Here is a 22,358-nt window from a genome sequence, read left to right on the forward strand (position 1 = left end):
CACAGGTCTGCAGGCTAAGGAGCTCATGAGCAAGGCCTCTGCCCCTTGGTCTCTGCTAGGCTCCTGCCATGAGACTCTCCTTTCATGTGTAGCTTTTCATTGCCTCTTCCCATGGTGGGAGGAGTCATTTCTGTAGGAACTCTTTGATAATGTCACCAGTCTCTCAAAGGACCTATAATCTAGCACAGTCACTTAGGTTATATATCAGCCCAGAAACTTACAGAGAACACACGCATTCAGACCATAGCAACTCCGCATAGCTACAGGCTACCTTATCCTGATAACCCTTCTATGCATTACCAATAAATTACACTTTAAACTAAATTAAAGTAACTTTTGATCGCAATTCCTTCCTGGTAACACTGATTCTAATCACTGCCATTTTCTAAGTGGGCTAGGAGGAAAAGTTGGATGGGATCAGATAAGATGTGACACACTTTACAAAATTGGAAGGAGGCTAAAAATATGAGGGGCTACTAAACCTACATTTCTTATCCTTATACCCTTTAATATATATGGGATCACATCTCCGTGTGAAGAAGCTACTGTGCCTAAAAGTTGTGGCAAAAGATAGTTTCCCAAATACTGCACATGAAGTTCTTAGTTCAGTATGTATATGTGTGTATCATATATATATATATATATATATATATATATATATATATATATATATATATGTATTTCCATCCTCCATCCACCTCCTCTAACAGCATGGCCTGAAAAGAAAGACAGGCAGGAATGACTGGGGGTGATAGAGACCTCAGGCCACTGTGAACTGGATGAGAACAGACTATCAGACAGCAGCCTTCACTGAGTGCTATTAAACTGGTGGGGGGAGCCTATTTAAGCTTTTGAGGCATGTGAAGAGACTATAGGGTGAGTGTACATCATTGATCCAGTGTAGAGTGCTAGGAATGCCTCATTTGTATAAAGAGGAATTCCAGGTGCTGAGAACATGACCTTATAAGAGGAAAGGAAGTTTAACCTGGCTACTGGACTACTTGACCTCCTCTGGTGGGGCAAAGATGGCAGCAAGTGTCTACATGGGATGGGAGATACAGGCCCAGGGAAGGGGTGGGGGTGGAGCAATCCTACTCCTGCTGAGCTAGGACAAGATTTCTGAAGTTTGGACATGCCTCAACCCCACTCTTGCTCCAGGGCTGCTCCCCTGGCTCCACAACTGATGGGCATTGAGTTATTGCCACTTTATTTGTAAAATACTGTCACAAATATTAGTGCATGGATTTTTATGTAAAATTATCACATTTTTCATTACATTATTAAAGATAGTGTATACTGGTAATCTATTGTATTATCACTAGCATTTCTCATAGATGAATATCAAAGAGTATGATTTTATCTTTGTGTTATCTCTATAATGCACAACTCGAGGAAGCAGCCTTTCTCTTGCATCATTTTGTATTCCCATGAGTGCTACAGTTTTGGGTGATGTTTTAATTAAATCAATATCAATAATACCAGGTACATAGCATTAAGGATATTTAACCAAAATATTTATTTGTATTTTTTAACTTCCATGAAAATGCACAGAAAGATAGTTCAACAAAATGAAAATAAATTTAAGCACTTACATGCTTAATATACTAACATCCATTGGCCCTCTTGTAGGATAATAATAGTTATCAGAAGTAGAGGCAGGTATGTTAACAAAAACCAATCTGAAAACCACTTTAAGATTCACTCTTGGGAGCTTCTCTCCCTTCTCAGTATCTCAATTTCTTTAATAATTATTTTTTTAAGATTTATTTATTTATTTTATGTATGTGAGTACACTGTAGCTGTCTTCAGACACACCAAAAGAGTGCATCGGATCCCATTACAGATGGTTGTGAACCACCATGTGGTTGATGGGAATTGAACTCAGGACTTCTGGAAGAGCAGTCAGTGCTTTTAACTGATGAGCCATCTCTCCAGCCCCCTCTTAAATAATTCTTAATAAAGCCTGCTCCGATTTTCATAACTCCATGAACACTCGTGTGAGACAAGAAACTCAAAATCATTGTCCATGGTTGATCTCTGATGACGGCAAGTGTCTGATATCTTAGTTTCTCGGATCATGGACAACTGGGCCTTGAAAGATCCCCTCATTTTCAAAAATTATAGGATAAACTCAGTTTCAGAAAATACAAAAAGCAAAAATTCAAAACCAACAAACAACAACAAAATCTACCATATTCATGAATCTATGAATCCAAAGACTTTGAACCTGCATTTGTATTCTATTACATCTCATTTTCATTTGGTGTGTGTGTGTGTGTGTGTGTGTGTGTGTGTGTGTGTGTGTGTGTGTGTGTTGTGTGTGTACATTTTCCCATACAGCATTTCTGCAATAAACTCTAAATGATTGCCACCGGACTCACAATTTTTCCTGCTCACCATTCTCTACTTGGTCTATCTTGGCAAAATGATGGTGACCTTATAGGAAAACACCAAGAAGAATGGCATAAAATAAACTGAATTACAGAAGATGTTGGGCAGCACCCATCATCTCTCTCTGTGTGCATCAAGGGGAAGTTTAGAGTAGAGCCAAATGCACTGGTGGCATTTGCTTACATTTCTTTGATTCTCTTTGTCATTTTCAAATATGTTAGAGTTATAAATTTCCTTACTTAGTAGAAATGTTCATTATGCCATTATGCCTTTGGACAGTCTGTAGGAACTGACAAATACCCACTGAGATGTTTCAGAATGGCTAGATAATTATGCAATTTCCCGCCAGCTCTTATCTTCCAAATAGACACACCCTTTCTTCTTTCCAATTGGCAATAGCAAATGGAAACCTACATGCACATAAGGAAGGAGAATCTATTTTTGTTGCATATTTTGTTATGCTGACATAAAAAAGAAACCAGAGCTAGCGTGCATCATTAAACCTCACAAGATTGAAATATGAGTAATGTTCACATTTACATTTTAAGATAAAGTCTCACAGATGTTGGATAGACATGGAAGCTAGCACTCAGTGAACAGAAAGTGTTACAGACTCTTATTATGAAGTTTATATTCACTACTTTGATTAAATAACTCAGAGGACTAGTAATTAGGTAGCTAGCAATTGTTGCCTCCACTTAAAAAATAAATAAATATAAACAACTTGGAGAAGTTATTTCTTCTTTTTTTTTGAAGTTTAAGCTATAACAAAAGTAGGCTTCAGACTTATCTGCCTTAGACTCCCTTCTCCCTTCTATTACTGCTACCTCACAACTCAAACCACTAACAGTGAAAAGCAGAATTAAAACACTTTAAGACTTTACACGAAAAGCAGTTTTTTTCAAGAGTTTGTTCTAGAAGAGAGATATATTTCCTCCCCATGGATGATAATTGATATATTTTCCCCCAAGAATTAAACAAACACCATTTAAAATTAGAACATTATAAGCTAACATCTGTTGCAAAATTGGTTTCTCGTGAACCCCTGAAGTAGCTTATTATGTTTATAAAGGAGATTATACCTTAAATTTTTGTTTGCTCTAGCATTGCGATTAACAAACATCTCTGAAATTTGCTATTGGGTAAAATGAGGGTGAATACCGTTTGCAACAAGAGATCAATTTTACTATTACTTTGGAATGTAAATCTTTAGGGGAAGGAGTACCAACTGGTTACATACCTAGTTGAATGAATACCCAACAAATTCAAAATTCAATATTAACTTTATATATATTCATGAACATGTAAGTGTTTATGCTTAATAACTATTGATAAACTTCAATATACTGAATTTAAAAAAAATCAAACCCTTGTTGACTCTCCTTGCTATATTCCCTTCTATAATTTCAAATTAAACATATGTACATGGTGTTGAAAGATGACCACTCTTTTTTCTCATTGAATATAGTCCAAGTTGCTGCTATGAAGTGCCTCAATCATTCCGTAAGCTGGGAAAACTCCAAAGACTGAAACCTACCAGAATAAATAATTGGAGAAGAAAGTTTAGGAGTTAAATTTATTAGGGTCTTGAATTACAAGAGGAAGAAAAATAAATATTTATCCCTTAATTCTCAAGAGATAATAATTGATAATATTCATATTATGCAAAATTGGGATACTTATATGCTAACAAGCATATTCTTAGAAGAATATTCTACAGTCACTTATATTTATTATGATCTCAAGTGAGCTATGTTCAGTAGGATTGCAGGAATAATTTAAAGTGGGAATTTAAATTGTGATGACACATCAGCTATGGAGTATAGAGAGCCTTTCAATTAACTAATCCTTGGACAACCCAGACCCATTTCATAGTACTGAGTTTAGAGGAAGAAAGCAGAAGCCATGATACAGTAGTCAGTAACATACCAAAGAATCAATGCTGTCTACCAACAAAAGTGGCTCATGAGGGTAAGACTCTATCTCCTTCCTGAGGGGCACTTCTGTATTGATCTATTTTTTTAAAGTCATTAAGTTGTAGGCAGAGGACAGTGTTCGGGTCTATATATGGACTATGTGAGACTCATTTTCAGCTTAGATACTGTAACCATTGGACTGTCAACTGTATTCAGAGTTGGCCTGGGAGCCACACCTCTGGATATGTCTGTGAGAGTGTTTCCATTAAAAATTAGCTGCTTTGGGAAGATGCATCCTTAATGTGGCTGTCACATTCAAACCTTAAGGTCAGATATGAAAGTGTCCCACGCAAAGAGGCATGTGCATACTTGCCTTCACATGTGTTTCTCAGCGAACCTCCATTCCTGTTGCAGCAATTGTCTGGTGACACGAGTCTCCAGCCTCTGTAGCCTTCAACCATGGACTCAATGCCAGTCTGTGCTATGGTGTTTTAGGGGATTTTGAGAGATTTTATTAGAAGTGATCTCTGAGAAAATTTTAGAGAGGTCTTTATGTGCCAACCACTCAGCCAAAAAAATCCCCACTACCTTCTCCCAGAGCAGTGCGCCTTTAATATACAAAGATTCTACCTTACCATTTTAAAGGATTTATTTATTTCATATGTATGCATGTTCTGCCTTTATGCATTTATGTGCACTCTGTACATGCAGTGCCCAAGGAAACCAGTAAAGAACATTGAATCTTCTGGAATTAGTGTTTAAGAGACCATTTTAGTTGCCATGTGAATATTGGGAACTAGACCTGGTACCTCTGCAAGAGCAACAAGTGTTCTTAACCACTGAGGAGTCTCTCTAGTGTTCTAGCCCACCTCTTATGCAATTGGTACCTGGGACATCAGGAAAGTGTAGTCCTGAGAGGAAAATTAAACTCCAGGAAAATAATGGCTGGTGACACACTCAGCCACATTCTCCAGCTTTGTTTTGACAAGGATACTTTATGTTCTTAGATCATGACTCTGTTTGATATTTGTTCATCGGAACTGACTATCTTTGTTGGTGGGAGGGCATACTAGTAATGACTTTAGTTGTAAAATAACATACAGCTGCTCCTTGTTTTCAAATAGGATTCTGTTTTGAGCAGCATTGCAAGCTGAAAAATACTGTAAGTCAAAAATACATTTAGATACACCTCATCTACTTGAACATCATAACTTAGCAACACATTGCTTGCTGTAAAGTGAGTGTCAATCATTTACCATTATGATTGCATGATTGGAGGAAGTCAGACTCTGCCACTGCCTGGCAGTGTAAAAAATGTACCTGACAACATACTGCTATTATACAGAGAGATAACATCCTCAAATCCTAAGGTTTCTACTGAATGTATATCATTTTCACACCATCTTAAAATTAAAATGCAAGTCAATGCATCATAAATTAGGAGATGTCCATGCATATTTGTTATTATATTTTAATCTTTTATAGTTATGAAATATAGCCATAAAGGTTTATTTCATATAAACACCAGCAGTTATAGGAGATATTAAAGTGAGAGAAAATAATTGAATATACTGAAAATGTAGATTGGTAAAGCACTAAGATATAACTGTGAACATAGTAGTAACTAAAGTTGAATCCCAAATTCTTAGATAAAATTCTTTTATTTAAAATGACTTTCTAAAAGTTCTATTTATTTATTTATCTAATTTTTATCTCTCTCTGTCTCTCTCTGTGTTTCTCTCTGTCTCTCTCTGTCTCTCTGTCTCTGTCTCTCTCTGTCTCTCTGTCTCTGTCTGTGTCTCTGTCTGTGTCTCTCTCTCTGTCTCTCTCTCTCTGTCTCTCCCCCCCCCCTCTCTCTCTCTGTGTGTGTGTGTGTGTGTGTGTGTGTACAGGTGCCTCTGGAGCTCTGGAGGCCAGAAGATATTATATTGCATATACAAAGCTGGAGTTATAGTTTGTTGTATGGTACCTACTGTGGGCATTGGTAGCTGAGCCCAAGTCTTCTAAAAGAATAGCAAATGCTCTTAACCTCTCAAACCCCTCAGATCCATGTATTATTGTGGCTTTGCAAAGGAGGACTAGGAAGAACGAAGATCATGAGTAATTGAAACAATGAAAAGGAAAGCATTAGTGGAGGTTAGTATGTTGGCACCATTGTTGCACATGTTTTATTTTGTTTTTTTTTTTCTTTTCTTTTCTTTTCTTTTTGGAAATACCATTACTAGCAAATCCTGGAAACCATTGATGCTTGCTATCTCTAAACAAGAAGGTAATGTGGATTTGCTTACACATAGTAGCAATTCTTATAGCAAGCAGTACATTTGTACTCATATGCCAGAGTTCTATTTTAAATATATCTTGAAACAATCTATTTTTTAGATTAGTCCAATTACAAGCTCAAAAAAAAAAAACCCTCAGATATAGACATAGGTACTATGGATAAATAGAATGTCCTATAGCAAAGGCTATAAAAGATTGGTGGAGATGAGAGACATGGCTCAGGCAATTAAATGTCTGTTGTGCAATTGTGAAGAGCTGAGTCTGGATCTACAGAACTCAGAAAGCCTAGCATTGGGTGTGTTTGTATTCCAGAACTGACAGTCAAAGACAAGTAGATTCCCAGAGCACTGGACAGATGTCTAGCACAATTCATAATTCCCCATCTCAGAGTGGAGAAAAGGTGGGGCCAATTGAGGAACACACTTAATAGTGATCTGCAGCCTCAACACACATGTGCATACATTTGCATATGTACCTATAAACTCATGCAAACCACCAAACCTATATACCTATAATAAATTACAAGTTAAATAGGGATAACAAAATGGTGCTTAGGCTGTGGTCAGAATATGGTTTTGGTTTTTTTTTTTTGTTTTGTTTTGTTTTGTTTTGGTTTTTTTTTTGTAGTTTTTTCCCCTAATTTAATTTCCAGAAATTTAAGCCTTTCACATCAAGGGAAATATGTAATTTGCCAACATTCTATATGAAGGATAGTTATGTATGAAGGTAGGTATACATGATGCTAACAGGATGTTCCAAATGACAGGTGGGAAAAGCTTACAAGACACGAGCACCTGCCTAACTCCAATCTCACAAATATACATATTTGATTTTTCAGTGAAATTTTTCCTCTGAATAACTTATCTTATAAAGAAACAATTTAACATATACAAAGAAAAGAAATAAGCAATTTTCCAAAGCTTTCAAAATGTATGAAATTCCTTATGCAATAAACGAAAGGACAAATTTCTTTTAGTTAGGGTTGCTATTGCTGCTGTAATGAGGTACCATGATCAAAAAGAAAGTGAGGGTGGAGGGAAGAGTTTATTTGGCTTATTCTTCCATATCAATGTTCATCTTCAAAGGGTATATGGACAGGAACTCATACAGGAGAGGAAATTGGAGGCAGGAGCAGATGCAGAGACCATGGAGGGATGCTGCTGATTTGCTTGTTTTTCATGGCTTGTTCAGCCTGCTATTATAGAAACCAGGATCACCAACCCAGGGATGGCACTACCGACAAAGGACTGGACCCTCCCCCATCAATCACTATTCATGAAAATGCTTTATAGGTTTGCCTACACCACAATTTTATGGATGCATATCTTATTGAGGCTCCCTCCTCTCAGGAGACTTTAGCTTGTGTCTAGTTGACATAAAATTATCCAGCACAAAATACCAGTAGAAACAAGAAAGTGTTTCTTTTACAGCATAAATTGTGGTTTATTCTGTATGGCTTTACATTTAGTCTAGATTAGATATAAAATCCTCCAATTAAACTCAATTAATATATGTGACCATAACCACATCAGATTGGGTAGGAAGAAAATTTTGGAATGATGTATAATATAAATGAAACCTGAAAAGGTGTTTACTAGTGTTGCTTTCAAAATTCTCCATCTGTTCTTTGAGTGACAAAGAAAATAGCAATGATCTTGGAAGCATTCTAGTGTTGAAGTGGGTATCTATTCTACTGGCCACTCACCACTGCATAATACTGATTTCTCTTCTTCCTTTTTGAACATGTAGCTTTTCCATATTTTGGTCTGATTTTTGCTTCCATCTCAAAAATGAATATCTGTAGTTTCATATTTTGTCTTACTCCAAACAGCTATTTGTTTGTGACATGTAACAAGAAGACTTCTATTTGCAGATATTTTTCAATACTCTCTGGATGGCTAGAAAGAAATCAATACAGAAACTATAGCAATTTTTCTTGACTTTGATTTGGGGATACAGAAGATTGGACAGTTGGACAAAAGTATAACCTGAGTATTCTTTTGAAACCCAGACCCAATATCTCATAAATTGTTTAAAAAATCATCACCATCACCATGAGAGACAGAATGAAGAGAAGAGAAGAGACAGAGAGAGAGACAGAGAGACAGAGAGGGGGGTTGTACTGCACCTGTTGAGAACAGATGACTTTCAGAAGTTTCTTCTCTTCACCCATCATGGTGACTTAATATTGTATTCGGGTCAAGGAGACAATAGCATAAGTGGAAAGAAGTATGGCAGCTTCCTCATTCCTCTCAATTTACTGATGAGGAAACTGGTCTGTTTGAAGTTAGTAGATTAAGCATACCAATTATTTGCTTTGCTAGGTCATTGAGTATCTGTCAAAAATCTTTCTTCTACAAGCTGGCAACAATAAAAGGAGTCCCAAATGTTTTAAAAGGCTACGCATCATCATGAGGCTAGTAGAGTATTGAAAAATATCTGCAAATAGATGTCATCTGTTGAGAAATAACCCCTGCCAAAGAAGAGTCATAATTCTCAAGCTTCTGAGATAATTGCCTTGTGAATCTCCCAGACATCTCAAACTGTGTCTATTGAGCTAAAACAAATCGAATTGGAATTCAATTGGAGTGGTCTGTGGGACGGCTCCAGTGACTAGACAGGTTCAGTCTGTCTAATCAGCAAGATGAATTACAGCAGCTTATGTAATTTGCCCTGGAAATGAGTTTTGTTGTAGAGGTGATCGTGACAAAAAAGGCAGTAGCTTGTTTTAGGAAGGAGAGGTTTATTTTGCTGATGGTTAGAGGTGGTACAGTCCATGCTGATGGCAGGCCATGGTGACGGGAACTCTGGGCTCATACTCCATTCAGACAGGAAGCTTTTTATACAGTAGCTTTTTGACAACGTGTCTGGAGTTTCCAGCAGCTGGTTTAACTCAATTCCTCTCATGCATTTACTGTCAATCTTGGACACTTTGTGAACAATCTGTGTTTGAGGATGATGAGAACATGGAGCCAAGCAGACATACAGTTTGCAGTTTGTCTTCTCATCAAGGCAGCAAGCCTTGTTTGATTAAAATGCTGCCCCAGCATCTCTCCATCAATGACCTCGGCTGACGTTTTTTTGTATCTTTGTGAAGCAATAAAGGGAAGTAGTTTTCTCTTTTAGAAAGAGACCTTGGGCACAGTACAGCCTGAGTGGCTGAGGCAAAATGACACTTTTCAGTTATTGACACAGGGTTCTCTCAACCTGAGTACTGGTTGGCATCATTGGAGACAGCTGCAATTTATATCTAGCCAAGGCTATTGAGAACTTGTGGTAAAGCAATAAGGGAAGCAAGACACTGAGCTTTCTCTCTGACAAACAATCATAACACTTAGGTACAGATGCCTGCGTCTCATAAAACCAGGCCGAATTCTTGTGTGTGGCTAGCATCTGTGACTTGGTACCTCTGAGCCTCCAAAAACTACAGATAGACTCATATGCCCAAGATTAGTAAGCTTGAGATGCAAATACTTTTTAGAAACTGCATCCACTCTTAATGTAGGTAGGCTTTCCGCCATTGCTTCTTAAACAATGCAGTATAACTGTTTGCATGGTGTTTACCTTGTGTTAGTTATTATAGTTAATCTAGCCAAGATTTAAGGTACATGGATGATGTGTGTGAGTTTTACACAAATACTACCCATTTTATTTTAGGAAATTAATTAATTAGATTTATATTTTAGTGTCTGTGGGAGTTCTGGATACTAAATTCCCATGGATACTAAAGGATACTCTCTCCATGAGTAATCCAATAAAAGGGAAACCTACACCCTCAGAAACTGGTTTAAAAACAGGTTCATTGATAGAAGCTAGGACATATTTACATCACTAAAACTTATAAAAATATGTAACTTGAAAACTGTAAAATTTAACTTATAAAATTAATGTCCAGTTGATTTTAGCAGCAATGTTCCTCAAAAGAAAGGCTTTTGAGGCTGGTGTTGTCCATTCTTCTGTCACAACAGAGATCCAAACAGGGTTCTCTTTCTGCCTTATCAACTCCCTGGGTTTTAGATATGCTTGGTTTGGGCCTAGGGTTGAGTGCAGTATCCTGTGTCCATTTGGTGTCCCACTGTCTTCCATGCCAGTCTGGAAGGTAACTGTTCCCTCACACCTGAAGTTTGCAGGATATCAGGCAGAGCAGAGAGACCAGCAGGGTTGGAGAATCTGAGCAAGTTATGACATACTGTAAACTATGCCTATCTAGAATGTCTGGAAGAGAAAACTCAAGGTAATTTTAGATTATTTCTGAGATAAATCATTCTCTCTCTGTCTCTCTGTCTCTGTCTCTCTCTCTCTCTCTCTCTCACACACACACACACACACACACACACACACACACACACAGAAAGAGACATACTGACTATGATCAGAAAAGTGTTTCTTTCTGGTAACTAAGGAGTGCAGATTGGTGGCGACAGAGGGTGCTGAGAGTAAATGACAGGTAAGGGTTCAGCCTAAAGAAGTAATTGTGCCACCCTCATTAGTGTTTGGGAAACATTGTAGAGGAAGAGGAAGAAAGAATGTAAGAGCCAGAAATAAAGTGAAGGGGTGTGATGTACATCTCCTGGGCAAGTCATACACATTCTGCTCACGGGATCACAGAGGTGAAGATGAAGAGATCTGCATAAGTATGGACCATCCATCAGCAATCAGGCATGGATAAAGGGCATTTTAAGTCCTTACCGTACACCGCTGAACTGTTTGCCAGTTCACAAATAGGGTAAGCCATGCCTTTGATTATGCACCCACTGCTGTGTGTATAATAGTGCATCCACCAGGCTCCAACTGAAAATTGGCTCTGGCTAAATTAAATTGGTCACAAAACAAAACCCCAAAGTCATGAATCTAACAAAGGGATCAATAGGAGTTTGGGGGGGGGGGTTCATAGTTGACATGGAAGGAAGTGAGATAAGTGTAACCAGGCTATATTATACACATCTATGAAATTGTCAAATAAAATTAATCAACAAGTTATTATAAAATTAAAGCAAGCAAGCAAACAAACAAACCCAAGCCAGTTTTCCAGGTCTAAGACACTCACTTTACATGAGTTCTCACTTATCTATATCACTTTGACTAGGAATAAATCTACCAGTTCTCCAGTTTGATACCTCCTAAAAAGATACTGAGCAATAATTAAGTGGAATGGTAAAGATTAACAAGAAACAGCTACAGCTTTCTTTTCAAATAAACATTATACTTTGCTGGAATGAAGCTCTTATTTCAACTATGGCTAGTAAAAATGAGTAATTATATCTACAGCAGCAGAAGAGAGCTAATATTCAAATTAAAGTATGCTTGGGAGAAGTGTTACAGGAGCAGACATAAAACTTATAATGTATTCATTTTCTTACCTTCTTGAAATTCTTGAGAAATTGTGGTTTAAAGAAATGGGCAGTGAACAATGACTTGATAAGAAGGAGGCTTGAAGTGAGGAGGGGCTTCAGTGGGTGAGGAGGGGCTTCTGTAAGCCATGAATGTAAAGCCTTTGGATGTGGCCCAGCAAGCTTGTCTCAAAAGTAGAAGAAAAAAAAAGACAAAAATAAAAAGTAAAATGTGTGTGAAACCAAGGAGCTACAGAAGAGACAATAAAGAAAATTAAATTAGTGACGGGCAAGATAAACTTAAACATTAGGGCAAAGCAAGAAAACTGGAGAAGAAACATGGAAAACGTGAAAGACTTGGGCACCTTTGGTGAACCATTCTATCCTCTGCCCTCTCTGACTATAATATAGTTGCAGAAGAAGAAGGGACACAGACAGGAATGACATTCTGCATAGGAAATAACTAATGGTATGTTTCTAAGTCCACGATTCAACTCATCTCTCAAAGAATGAGAAAATGTTGTGAGCAGCAAGAATTCCAAAGGTGAGCTTTGTGCTTAGGATAATGTCCCTAAGCATTTGGTATCAAGAACCTGAGCCTCAAATTGGCTGAAAAGCCACACTTGCACTAGGAGCCCTGTGTGGAACCAGGTCCTCATGCAAGAGAGACTCTTTCCACAGAAGCTTGAGCAAAGTGTCCTGGGGGGAAATTTCATCTGAAAACTAGACCCACAAGAACCCCATAGATTAAGAGAGGGGGGAGGGGGAGGAGGAGGGAGAGGGAGAGGGATTGGGAGAGAGAATTAGGCAGAGTAGCTTATGTCTGCAACCTTAGCATTCACTGGATGGAGCAGGAGAGTAAGAGAAAGGTCCTTTAAGACTAAATGGATCAAAGAACTCCACATAAAACCAGAGACACTGAAATTTACAGAGAAGAAAGTGGAGAAAAACCTCAAAGATATGGGAACAGGGGAAAAATTTCTGAACAGAACACCAATGGCTTGTGTTGTAAGATCGAGAATCGACAAATGGGACCTCATAAAACTGCAATGCTTCTGTAAGGCAAAAGAGAGTGTCAATAAGACAAAAAAAAAAAAAAGCCAGCAACAGAGTGGGAAAGGATTTTTACCAATCCTAAATCTGATAGGATTAGTGTAATATCCAATATATACAAAGAGCTCAAGAAGCTGGACTACAGAAATTCAAATAACCCCATTAAAAATTGGGGTACAGAGCTAAACAAAGAATTCTCAACTGAGGAATACAGAAAGGCTGAGAAACACCTGAAAAAATGTTCAACATCCTTAATCATCAGGGAAATGCAAATCAAAACAAGCTTGAGATTCCTCCTCACACCAGTCAGAGTGGCTAGGATCAAAATTCAGGAGACAGCAGATGCTGGCGTGGATGTGGAGAAAGAGGAACACTCCTCCATTGCTGGTAGGATTGCAAGCTTGTACAACCACTCTGGAAATCAGTCTGGCGGTTCCTCAAAAAAAAAAAAAAAAAAAAAAAAAAAGGACATAGTACTACCAGAAGATCCAGCAATACCTCTCTTTGGCATGTACCCAGAAGATGTTCCAACTTGTAATAAGGACACATGCTCCACTATGTTCATAGCAGCTTTATTTATAATAGCCAGAAGCTGGAAAGAACCCAGATGCCCCTCAACAGAGGAATGAATACAGGAAATGTGGTACATTTACACAATGGAGTATTACTCAGCAATTAAAAACAATGAACTTATGAAATTCTTAGGCAAATGGATGTATCTGGAGGATATCATCCTGAATGAGGTAAACCAATCACAAAATAACTCACTTGATATGCACTCACTGATAAGTGGATATTAGCTCAGAAACTTAGAATACCCAAGATACAATTTGCAAAACACAAGAAAATCAAGAAGAAGGAAGACCAACACATGGATACTTCATTCCTCCTTAGAATAGGGAACAAAATACCCATGGAAGGAGTTACAGAGACAAAGTTTGGAGCTGAGACCAAAGGATGGACCATCCAGAGACTGCCCCAACCAGGCATCCATCCCATAATCAGCCACCAAATCCCGACACTATTGCATATGCCAGCAAGATTTTGCTGATAGGACCCTGATAGAGCTGTCTCTTGTGAGGCTATGCCAGTGCCTGGCAAATACAGAAGACTGGATGCTCACAGACATCTATTGAATGGAACACAGGGAGCCCAATGGAGGAGCTAGAGAAAGTACCCAAGGAGCTGAAGGGGTCTGCAACCCTATAGGAGGAACAACAATATGAACTATCCAGTATTCCCAGAGATTGTGTCTCTAGCTGCATATGTAGCAGAAGACGGCCTAGTTGGCCATCATTGGGAAGAGAGGCCCCTTAGTCTTGAAAACTGTATATGCCCCAGTACAGGGGAATGCCAGGGCCAAGAAGTGGGAGTGGAGCAGGGCGGGGGGGGGGGGTATAGGGGACCTTTGGGATAGCATTTGAAATGTAAATGAAGAAATATCTTTTAAAAAAAAAGGACTAGCGATTAGCTCTGGTGCTATACAGAGTAAGATACTCTTTCAAAAAAAAAAAAAAAAAGACAATCCAATTTGGGACAAAACAAAATGAAGGCAGGTAAAGATTTTAAATAATGAATATGTTATAATTTTCAGAATTAAATTATAAGCCAATGATGTTGTAATCATTTAAATAACTGAACAGTACAGAAACAATGTCGGTGGAACGTCAGAAAATAACGTTTGTGAAATTTAAACCTCGGTTGATGTGAAGGCCCCAGTACAGGGAAATGCCAGGGCCAGGAAGCAGGAGTAGGTGGGTTGGTGAGCAGAGGGCAGGGCAGGGGGAGATGGGGGTTTTCAGAGGGGAAACTAGAAAAGGGGATAACATTTGAAATGTAAATCAAGAAAATATCTAATTAAAAAAAAAGAAATATAAAGGAAGATGGTTTTAGTTGTGTTGCCAGAAAGATGTAAAAGGAGTCAAGAATAGAATGACCCCCCTCCTCATAGAATAGTAAGTAAAGACAGCATAGTAAGGAAGACAATGAGCTTTCATAAATTACACTAAGAAGAGAGATCGGCTTGGGCCAAATTTGTGATCAAGGGAGAAGGAACATTCATTCTAGGTCAGGTCCAAGGATGAAGCAACAGGTGTACACCCTGATAAAGTAGGACCATGTGAAACTGTTGCTTTGAACTTATAACAAACTTATAGAATGAAACACTGCTTTGAACTTACTACTAACCTCCTTCTGCAACTCTCCCTTGGTGTAACATTTTATCTGTAAGATAATTTTAGAAAGAACTTTTGTCTAGAAGGTATAAATTGCCAGAGAGAAGAAATAAAGTGTGGCTTTTAGGGCTCTGCTCCATCTATCCCACAAAAAGAAAGAAAGAAAGAAAGAAAGAAAGAAAGAAAGAAAGAGAGAGAGAGAGAGAGAGAGAGAGAGAGAGAGAGAGAGAGAGAGAGAGAGAAAGAGAGAAAGAGAGAAAGAGAGAGAGGGGAAAGGAGGGAGGGAGGGAGGCAGGGAGGGAGGAAGGCAAGCTCAGTTGATGTTTTAAGCATCATATTTAAGATATGTTTAAAACCCTAAAAATAAACATTGAAAGCCTCCATATATCATGCTAAAATACACAAGAATAAAGCCAGAAGGAGGTCTTAAAATCAGGCAGTGAGGAATAATAGTGTAAGAGGGAAATGCAGTTAGACTGACAGAAGACCCCAAACAACCAAGGGCACCAGGTGACAATGTGAATTAAAGGCTCAAATGGTTTAAGGAAAGTGACTGTCAAGTAAAAGTGCATATCTCCCAAGTACTCTTCTACAAATAAGAAATACTTTTTAAATTCACTTTGCATCCCTCTCATTGCCACCCTCCCGGTCATCCCTCCCACAATCCTCCCTCCCATACCCCCATCCTGACAAGATGGCCTTGAGTTTAAATGGAAAATGTGTACCTGACAGAGGTAGAGATGTGGTGGGGCATCTCCAGGATGTGCCAGAGACCTAGGATAAGGGAGGTCCCCAAGTATCAATGGGGATGACTTTAGCTATGACTCACAGCATCAGGGATACAGAACCTGAAGAGGCCACCTCCTGTACCCAGGCAGGAACCCCAGAGGAGTGATAGGAACTCCGATCCACCCACTAAACTTTCAACCCAAAATGTATCCTATCTACAGGAATTGCAAGGACAAGGGCTAGAGCAGAGACTGAGGGACTAGCCAACCAATAACTGGCCCAACTTGAGACCCAATCCATGGATGAGCACCAATCCCTGATACTATTGATGATTATGCTTGCAGACAAGAGTCTAGCATGGCTGTCCGTGGAGAGAAACAGTTTCTAATAGAGTTTGAAGCTGCAGATGACATCTTAATTTTGAGCCTTCTGTGAAAAGACTTCTATTTGTGAGAACGAAAACAACCAACAGGAAAGTGGTCCAAATGTGAGTTTTTGGAAGAGAGGTGACTCTTGGTTCAATGTTCTTTTGTGTCGATGTTCAGGTTTTTCTCCAGCATATGAAATTTTTTTACCATCAATAAATGTCCATTTCAAATATAAATAAAAAGTCTAAATGGGTTTGCAATTTCTGAGTCTCAGGGAGAAATTCACTAAGAAAAACGGGCAATTTTTGACATTTTAATTTTTTTCTCCTTGGATAAAATCAACCAGAGGAGTGTCTGGGGGAGAAAAGATTTTATTCCTCTGATACAAAAAGGCAATGGGAATTATTTAAAAAGAAAAACACTAAGTCTTGCTTTCCTTACCACACACCGTCTTCGGAGCCCTGGTGAGGGTAAGGTAAACTATTGGCCAACACTTCATGGAAGTTCTCTGAAAGCCCTTTCTTCTGTTTATCTCCCAATACCTTGGAGGAACAAGCAGAGCAGAAACAACCATTTGTAGCTTGTGGAACCAACTGAGGTTAAGGAAGGCTAAGCTCCTTTCTTTGTTTTTTAAAAAGGCACAGCCTGGAGTGCAGCCTCTGCTTCCCTCTATACTGTAGTTCTCTTTGCGCTGCATGCATGGACCTTGTGGTGTGGCTACCTTTTGTCATCAGCCACGTTGATTATACCACTTTGGGGGAAATTACAGTTACAGTGTTAAGAATTATATCCCAACCAGTTCTTAGGCTTCATACAGTTTTTGAAATCACTGACTTTTTATTGTAAGGGCAAATTTTGACACGTGAAGCAAACTAACTTTATTCTGTATGCTGCTGTTCTTCTAAGCATATTATTTGGGCCCAAATGTTTCCATTAACACTGGATATGTCTAAAGTCACTTTTAGTCATTCTTAGATACTGTACTGGCTAGTTTTGTGTCAACGTGAAATAGCTGGAGTTACCACAGAGAAAGGAGCTTCAATTGAGGAAATGCCTCCATGAGATCCAACTGCAAGGCATTTTCTCAATTAGTGATTAAGATTGGAAAGGTCCCTGTAGGTGGAACAAACTCTGGGCTGGTAGTCTTGGGTTCTATAAGAGAGCAGGCTGAGCAAGCCAGGGGAAGCCAGCCAGTAAAGAACATCCCTCCATGGCCTCTGCATCAGCTCCTGCTTCCTGACCTGCTTGAGTTCCAGTCCTGACTGGAACTGTGGAAGTGTAAGCCAAATAAACCCTTTCCTCCCCAACTGCTTCTTGGTCATGATGTTTGTGCAGGAATAGAAACCTTGACTAAGACAGATACTAAGAAGAAATTTATCAAATCCCTCAATCAGAAGAAAAGTCTCTGTTTCCATAGTCACTGTGCCTGTCCAATTTAAGCACATCGATATCTAAACTGATTTAAGTACCCCCTTCCCATTTCTTTATTGCTCCAAACTAGCCAACCTTCCTTGGGAAAGGTGGATGACACAATGTCTCCAAATGTCTTTTGTTTCTTTTATCATAGAGGGTTTCCATTGGCTCTTGGCTGGCAGTGTAAGTGTAGCAGAGTGGGACAAACTGAAGATATATCACACTTTAGGTAGAATGCCATAGTTCCATGTTGATACTCTCTGGCTTTAGCAAGTAGCCAAGGTTGACTTTCCTACGTGTATGGTGCTTTGTGGGAGGCTCAGAGATTCCTGAGAGAAAACTCAGACTCTTCTTTCTGCCTATCTCCACCTGAGTATATGCTCAGGATTTTCATTGAGACTGTTCCACTAGAAGGAAGCCCTCTCAGACGAGAGGACTCTTTGAAAATGACTCACAGACTTTTCTTGGGGAGGACTCTGAGCCTCACGAAAACATGGATGTTTGCCTTGTGTGTGGTAGATGCTCAGGTGATTTCCAATGCCAAACTCTCTGTGTCACTCCCAATGAGTAACTGCTCCAGCCTCCAATTCTGCTTTCAGACTTCAGACACACAGAACAACACCCTGCCCAGTGTTTTCTCAGATTGTAAGAATGTGCTCTTTCTGAGGCACCCTCTCCAAAGTCCTATCATTTGGTAGAAAGTGGGGGAAATGAGGAAACATGCAACCGTATTATAATCTGACTCAAAGAGAACCCTCTCAAACAACTATAACTGCTCTCCTGTAGCTCAAAGGTAGCTGTGTGTTTTCATATGCCTACCTTTGAGAGTTGAGCATAACTTATAATTAACATGTGCTTAGTGTTTTAAAATCTACATGGTAGAAAAGACAAGCCACTCCTTTCTAAGTCATTTGTAGTTCTTCTTTAATCCTCTTCCACGGAGATGGACTTAGAACTTAGAAAGATGGAAAACACAGATGGAACCAGGAGTAAGAAACCATCTTCTGGCCTCAGGTGCTGTCTGTTAAATCTATAGATTGCTTGCTAACTTTTTAGTAAGACATAGGTAATGGAGTGGGGGTTATTTTATAACATATGGCTTCCATCCACATATGACATTTATAGAGCAGGCAGATGGTGGGGTCATCTCATGATGGTCATCAGTGATTACTGCTGGGTTTTCAGGATTGGGGGAGTCAATTGTCATGACATTGCAATTTGAACTTTGCTATGAGGAAGAGGTTTACAAATAGAAATTAGTAGATACTACATGTCAAACATGTGTGAACTTTGGAACATTTTCCAGCAACCATTGAATATAAGAATGTGAAAATGCTCATCAAAATATATATGGTTTTGAAATTTTCGGCCGATTTTCTTTACATCCATAAATATAAAATAAAAATGTTTAATATTTTATAAAACTGTAAAATGACAGAATAAACTAATGTTCCTTATTATATACTATTCACTTGCATATCTGAACTTGTAAAGTATGTTTATCATAATGAAGCTATAAATACACCATAGTGCTTCTTGACTTATTAACCTTAATTGTTATGCTTGAAATAATTATACTTTACTGATTAATATCCATTGTCTATGCTTTTCCAATTTAGGCATGAGCCAGCAGTGTTTTTGTTTTTCTAAATGCCATGTTTATTTATTTTGTTGTTGATGTGGTGATACGTCTGAGTTACTTCAAAAATTGTTCCAGTGACTTATGGTTTGTGGAATTTCTTCTTCAGAGGATAAAATATATTTTAAGAGGAGATGATATTATATAGTGTTATAATGCCTTGCAAGACTGCGCTGAGAGTACAGAAGGTACCATAAAATGAAGTCGGTGATTAAAAAAAAAAAAAAAGAAAAACCATCTTGAGATAGCACATGATTTATTGACAATTCATTAACTTTATTTTCTCTTCCATCAAAAACTGAAAGTATGAATTTAGCTTACGTAGCACAAACATTCAGAAAAAAACAAAGAACTAGTTGTTACAGCTATTTAAGTATCAGCACTAACCAATGTTCTACACTCCCGTTGCAGATAAGAGAAAGTTAAGTAAATGCATATCTATTTACAAATTGTATTTACACTGGCTTTACTAAAGTGCGGTGACTTCTGTGATCTTTTAGTCTAAACCAACTGTGAGCACCTACTATATCCACGTCTTTCTGCCTCACATTTTCCTTTCAATAATGCACCGATTCCCTCCATCTCTACACATCCTATGTTTCAGTTTTACAGGACCCCAGTGATCCTCCCTTTGCTAATCCACTCTTCCTGGATAGCACTCCATGACTCAAAAACTCCATCTTAAGCTATACCTCCATATATTTTATCTACGTCTTCAAAGTCTATTAAACTATACCATCCCTGTGATCAAATTACCTTTTCAAAGTTTTCTATAGTGACCATTGGAAAGTTGAGATGACCAATTCTTCAGTACTGGTACTTGATTTGAAACAGAGTGATCCCTCAGAACAGCTAGTGATTAGCCCAAGTAGATCCACATAGAGACTTAGAACTTCAAACAAAATCATGGAAAAGTATATTGGAGAAATTTGGCTGGAAATGAACATTTGTCAGCACCTATAAAATTTCACCCAAAGGGGGGGGGGGGAAGTCATCTTTTTCCTTCCTTAAATGAGATCCATAGTAAAGAAACAGAGGGATGTTAGAGTTTTTGATAGCAATAACTCTTTCCAGTTAACATCCTTAACAGTATGCATAAGCTGCACTTGTCTGTTATCTATTTAGTTTTTAAGCCTGGTATGAAGTAGGAGGAAGGAAATATGGTGATTACTATCCAAGCTCTACTGTGCATGCACACCCTACCGATTAGACTCTCAGATCAAGTCCTGTTGTTACAGAACACTGAGATGTGGAATACTGTACACCCAAGCCATTTCATTTAGGGAAAAAATCATTAAGGTTATGTGCAAACATTAGGATATGGAAGATGAATAAAAACAACCAGTGTTTATAGTTGTTATTTGAGATAACAACCATGCATGAATAAATGTCTATGCACTCTAGATAAGACATCAACCACACACCAAAGAAATGATTCCACCCAAGTCTAGCTTGGTAACCAAGGAGTTTATATGGCCTATTTTCAGGAGTGTGAGGGAGTGCTACTTATAGGATTGCGAAAGGCTCAGTAGTCACACCACTAAAACAGTACTCTTGTGCTTATGTTACAGTTCACAAACACTGCATCTCTGGAGTTTTTGCATGACTTGCAGAGATCTCAGTTGGTCAAATTATCCTCTACTAAGTAATTATTCCCACTTAGATAATATTGGAAATGGCTCTCTAATCCTATGACTTTCAAGCGCTTCTGTGCCTCATAAGTTCTGTATACTTCCTGAGCTTAGTATGTCTCCTCTCCCTCCTGATTCTTAAACAGCTTTCTTCTAGGAGGAAATATTTGTTTTCATAACTAGCCCCATGACAGTTAAGGAAGTTTATTTCTCAACATTTTCATAAATTTATCATAGAATGCTACATGCATGCCTTGCCTTTTTATTGTAAAAAGAAATGTTTGAAAGATTTTACGCTATATGATCCTGTCAATGATCAGATCTTATGTGGATGAATTCACATAGTACATAAAGGAGGCAAGCTTAGGTTGTCACTTATGTAATGTGTTATCAATGAAATCAAAAGAAAATTTGTCACATGAAATTTTTCTCACCCATCCAATTAGTAAGAACCGGGCAAATTTTACTTTATATCTAGGACAACTAATGTTTACTACTGAACATTATTGAGATTACTAAATAAACATCATATCCATTCTGAACTCCTTAGGAGACTACAGGAAGAATTGAGTGACCTTTAGTTATTCCCCACACCTCAAAAAAGAAAAGGGAATATTTTAGGTTTCAAGAAATTCAGAAAACAGAGAAGCATCCCATTCCCCCTTGCTGTGTTGCATGCCAAGCAGGACTTTATAATGCAAACCAACAGAGTTAACAGCCCTTCTCTATACATTCCCTCATCTCTCAATTCCCAGGGTATGTGTTTTCCATGCAAACAGCACTGTTTGAAGCTTTTCTTTTTCATCTGTGTAACTGCAGTCTTGCTATCTCTCCAGAACTCATTTCATTGTCTTTCTTTTTGCAAATCTAACGATGATGTTCCATCTGCTGTCACTGAACTGGAATGTCCCCAAAATGTAAAGCAAGTCCCACAGGGTATTGCCTTGAAGAATCATTTGCCTGATAAACAGCAAATCACAAAATGGGTTTTAGCTCCTTTCAATTACAATGAGGGAAAATAGATGAAAGAAATAAAAAGGAAACAGTCTCTGAAGGCTTATACTTTAAGCAGGTCTGCGTTTTCTCAACCTTCGCCCATCCAGGAAGGGTCCTGATGAATAAGGCTTTAAACTGCCTTATTCATCATACCTGAAGTTTTCCTGCCTTAGAGAACAGTAAAAGAATTTGAGATCTAAACAGTGATGTTTGGATCTCAGTACATAAGATCCCTCATACTTCTAAAAATAAACCTTTTAAACCACTTGGTCCATCAAGCCGACTTGGGTGGAATTTGCTCACAGTACATAAGAAATGGGATCACTTAATAAAGGGTATATATTGAGGGCCTATGCCATGCCAGAGCCTAGAGTGGTAAACACTGGGTAAATAAAGGTGTAACTAGAAATGAACAACCCAATTTCAGAAGAGCAGACA

General features: G+C 38.4%; 1 long non-coding RNA gene across 1 annotated transcript in view; it reads right to left on the reverse strand.

Annotated features, from left to right (window-relative positions):
- Positions 1-1,494: 1,494 nt before the first annotated feature.
- The window catches only part of 9330158H04Rik (RIKEN cDNA 9330158H04 gene), a 55,097-nt gene continuing 34,233 nt past the window's right edge, over positions 1,495-22,358 (reverse strand). Inside the window, exons 4-6 of the long non-coding RNA NR_015589.1 lie at positions 16,683-16,783; positions 4,681-4,788; positions 1,495-3,924 (exon numbers count right to left, since the gene is read on the reverse strand). This is a non-coding gene — a long non-coding RNA (RIKEN cDNA 9330158H04 gene). The remainder of the gene's footprint in view (positions 3,925-4,680; positions 4,789-16,682; positions 16,784-22,358) is intronic.

Source organism: Mus musculus, chromosome 6, assembly GCF_000001635.26.
Source record: "Mus musculus strain C57BL/6J chromosome 6, GRCm38.p6 C57BL/6J".
Taxonomy (NCBI): domain Eukaryota; kingdom Metazoa; phylum Chordata; class Mammalia; order Rodentia; family Muridae; genus Mus; species Mus musculus.